Consider the following 5,000-nt stretch of genomic DNA (forward strand, 5'->3'; position numbering starts at 1 on the left):
CAGCCCTCATTTGTCTCTGCTGTTATCTTGAGAAAGACACCTAACCACACAGTGCTTATGGACAACTGGGAAGCTGGGCTAGTCTTTTGAATGGTCCTCTGGATTGCAAACCTAGTAACTACCTATGAACTTAATTTAACAAAAAATTGTGAATTACTGAACCCCTATCTGAAGGAAAGGACTAAAGCTAGTGTGCTGTGATCAAATCTGATTATATGTTGGATAGAATAATCTTTTTTTAACCATACTGTAATAAGAAATATTTTGTTTTAATCAGGTACTTCTGTGAGTTCTGTACTTAAACTCATTAGTTGGCTCATTTTAAGCCTTTTATAGTCTGAATTACAAAAATAACAGTGTCAAAGCCATATCCATATATGTTCGTTCATTTTTCTCTCAAGGTTACTGGCCTCTGTCTCGGTTAACTTGTTGATATAATCTGTAATGCCAAGTTATGCTGTTGATCAAAAACACACGCATTGTACTATTGTATCATGATATCTGTTGATGAATTATGTATAGCGTAGCCTGACAATGATATGTCAAATGGAGTATCCTAACCTGTTGACTGCTATATGCAGTATTCATGCATTACCATTCATCAAGGTACTAGAAGAACACCTACCAATCCTTGTCTAAGAGTGATAGCATCATCCTCCATGGAGATTTGCAGAACAATACCCAGGTCAATGCAGGGCCCATTTTCACAATATTAATCTATGATTAGTCAGTCATGAAACCCATTTTGCTTAAAGTGGCATTCAATGAACGGAACTCTTTGACTGCCTGAATTGTAGGCTAAACACTTCTATATTAACCAAGAATAATTAGAGAGGGTGACCGCAGATTAACCACTTCCTCAAATTAAAGGGCACAGCAGGTAGAGAGTCAAAGGCAAAATGTCTGTATGTCAGAACTGACCCATTCCTGCACCTGAGGAATTGTTAAAGAAGACACAAACAGGTAAGAAGGAGTCTATATAAAGTATATCCATACTAATCTGATATCAGTATGCAGGGGTTCTCTGTGGAGATCAACAAGGTCGCAGCTAGAAGAAACTATCATCGTAGTATCTTCCCTGTTTCTGTAGATGCCCCTATTGCAGATCAGTATGACTCTGTCCTGATTTCTAATGTTCATTCACCCTGAAAGAGTTGTGCTACCACTAACCTAGTCTTCTCACAGAAGGAGCACTTAACCCATGCAGTCTCATTGTCTACTGTCAGAAAAGCACTTAACAGAAGAGCCACAAATTTCTAATCACCCTACCACAGATGTAATGTCCTGGTTTGGGCAATTTCCAGTTAAGATTGCAGAAGGTATGGATACATCACATTTTTCTGCTCATTTCTCAAACATGCAAACTGAGCTTCTGTTACTCTTTTGTCCCTCTCATCTAGAGACAGACTTCATATTTTTGGTCCATTTTTCATAAAACGGTGGTTTTCTGGTAAATTAGAGGCAAATCATTAAAGACTGACATTAGAAAATAATGACAGACATTTGAGTTTCAGACTTCATATCATTCAGAAAATTCATGCTAATGTAAAACCTATTATTCTACCAACTTTCAAAGTTTGTGAAAGCAATATTTAAAAATTGTACCAATTTTTGGTCCGTTGTCCCACACTTATTTATGGCTTTGTCCAGATTTCTTGTTCAAATAGGTTGAGAGGTATGGCAGTATCAGTTTACAAAATCCCCAGCTTGAGTCATTCATTTCACTACAGACACATCCCATAAATAGCAATATTTATGGAAAGAGCAATGCAATGACAATTTTGTGGGGGTAATTATTTGGTTTTGTGTTGATCTTACAAAAACATTTTCTTCTAATCCAGACATTATTTTAGCACGGAGCTGCACAAAGTACTTTTGAGTAGTTTAGAACTGACCTTCCTGACTGCTTTGCAAATTAAGGAAAGCTATTCAGTATTCAGTAGAGTTTTGATCTACCTGAGATTACTACAAGACTGTATTTGCTTTATTCTTTTTATCAACCATATCACTCCAATATTTAAGGCTTACAAATCATTATGCATTTAGAAAAAACTTCTCCTGTTTGAAATCTGCCATTTCCATATGCAGATTTGAACTGAGTTGTGAATGGACTTCAAAAAGTTATGCTTTTGGCTCAACTGCTGTTTCTTGAGGTTTAGTATATGTAACATCAACATCTTGCTCTTTGGTATGCAAGTCACACTTTAAAAAAAAATCACAATAAGTTCTGAAATTTTACCATCTTAAAGGAACAGTCCTCTGGAAGGTCAAGAACTTTGGGTACAGGGTACATGGTTAAAGCGCATCTCTCATCTTCTTTTTTTTTTGGCACCATATTCATATCTTCCAACTGAAGACGCAGTGTGGACAGTGTATCATCTATCAGAAAATGCTTATGTTTCTGTGTCTTGAAGTAAGAGTGGTTGTTGTAAGAGAGTGCTTACTAACTGCACAACTGCAATGTGGCTTTCCATTCATTAATGCAGCATTATCTAAGAATAAGCATACTTTGAAGATGTTGTTAAACAAAAACATTAGACAATTAAGAGGGTTGTATAACTAATGATAATTGAGATGAACTAGATACAGTTCCTCCTATCCTCAGGCCATTATTGCTGATTTTCTGACCCATTTATCTAGGAGTTTCAGAAAGGGAACAGCCCTTCAAACTTATGTTTGTGCAGAGGGGTCAGATAACCATCACAGAGCTACAACAAAAGTAAAGTTAAAACATGAAGGTTTCTTGTTCCACGATCCCATAGGTTAAGATAGCTCTTTGACTAGAGCTGACAAATGTATATGATATGACTGAAAGCAGGAATAGCCTAATCAGCATAATAATACAACCAGAGTACTCTTAACATTTCTTTTTACTCTACAATGCCTTGGTGCTTTTGGCCGAACCATTCCCTTTCCTCTGTTGTTAACTACTGACATTTTTAATATGCAGACTGATACTGAGGCTAGCAAAAATGAATACATCTAGATCATGGGTTTGAAGTATAAACTGTGGTCTGCTTTAACATAGAGTGGTGCTTAGTGCTAATCATGCTACAATGATTTATTTATTTACTGACTACAAACTGCATGATTAAGAGTACATATATGTACAAATATTGCTTACATATATGTAAATGCAAATATTCCCCATATAGATCATAGTCTGTATAATTTACTAGTGTTATGATTTATGAAACAACAAATTTAACAGCCTGTACTAAAATATGGTCTGAATTGACATGCAATAAATGTATAATTTGGCCTGTTTTAGATAAAAGGAACTGAGGACTGTACCTTATGTAGTTTGTCTGTAGCCCCCTGTTTTCTGTCCATGCATGTGATTTCATCCGTCTTTATGTAAGTACTGGCCACTATATTTAGATACAACCAGAGATGTTGTACATACTGCCTTCTTATAAGTTACTCTGTATCATGGCTTTGTAAAACAAAGAAAACTTGTTCTCATGTTACTAAATATCATTGTATAAAATCTGTTTCACACACTTAATAATACAAAACAAATCTCCTAGCAAGCACAGACTGCATTACAAATACTTTAATTGGCAGATTCATCTGTCTTAAGTCTTAGTGAGGAAATGAAACTAGGCCCCATACTTAAGCTCTCAGTCTGCTAATGTGTGAAACCCTGTTACAATACTTTACAGCTGGCAAAAAAATGCAATACATCAGGTTTTTTGACAGTGCACAAACTGAACTGCAATTCTCCTACTGAACCTTTTCCTTTGCCTATGATTTAGGACATAGTCTTTGAAAAAATACAGTAACAATAGAACTGTCAGTTTGTTACTGTTCCTGGCACCTTTGCAAACCTACAGGTTTTTTAAATGCAGTTCTTTGCTTGTGATGATACTAACTAGATTGTAGAGCTGGAGTACTGCAATAGTTCTTTTTTGTTTCTCTGTAGGAGGCCATCAATAGTGGTACATTTCTCAGGTATATCCTACATGAACACTGTGTGCTACATTGTACCAGAAAGCTGATCAAGTGTTTCAAGAATGGAGACATCTCCCCTTCTAATTACACCAAAGCATGGAGCAGTGTAGGATATATGTTGGAATCCCTAATGTATTCCTTTGTTGAGAGAAACAGTAATTTGAATGCAAATAGAAGCAAACACTTGTTTACTTTTGGTTGCAGGTTTTTACATTTGCAGGGATGCATGCATTTGTGAGAAAATATTCCTGTGCAAATAGGCTTTGGATCAAGTAAGTTAATCTTCTATACATTTATTTTTGTCTAACTATTTTGTGCACATTGAAGCAGATGCCTTTAATAAGTACTAAACACATGGTACATACAAATAAAGATAATTCTTCAAAATCATGTTAAAAGACAAAACATAAGGTCACCATAAATCATAGGATTGTTAATCTTATCTTTAAAATGCTTTAACCTTTTTTATATCTGATACCACCCAGCACATACCACAGCACAAGGAAAGGACAGCCAATTAAGATTCTTTTGTAAAAAATGTATAGTCAATGTTGAAGAAAATTGTATGGAATGTACTACATCATTAAGTCTGCACAATGAGGTATTAGGAAAAAAGAAGGAATTTGAAAACTTCAGCAGGAAATTAATGTTGTCTACTTATTCCATTGGGAACCCAGCTTATTTAATTCTTAGTAAAGAAAAAATGACTCGGGTACAACAGGCGTAGAATAACATTGCAGACCTCTTATAGATTTCAATTTTTTGCTGACAAGCAAGAGGCTTATAGATAATGTGGAAGGGAAGGAGACCTAGAAGCTGTTCTTTCACAGCTGTAAATGCTGCATTTTATAGCTGACTGGTTCCACTTTGCAGAACGAAAGACAGATGTTGCAGCTGTGTGCTGTACCATTAAATCTAACTGCATGTTCATCGCCTCACAAATGTTGCAATTAAATTAAAATACTGGTCCAAACCATAAAACGAGTATGCAAAGACAAAAAAGTTCTGCTTTGGTAACTTCAGCACACCACTACCTAAAATTGGGT

This window comes from Protopterus annectens, chromosome 15.part0 (assembly GCF_019279795.1).
Source record: "Protopterus annectens isolate FY-2018-M chromosome 15.part0, PAN1.0, whole genome shotgun sequence".
Taxonomy (NCBI): domain Eukaryota; kingdom Metazoa; phylum Chordata; order Ceratodontiformes; family Protopteridae; genus Protopterus; species Protopterus annectens.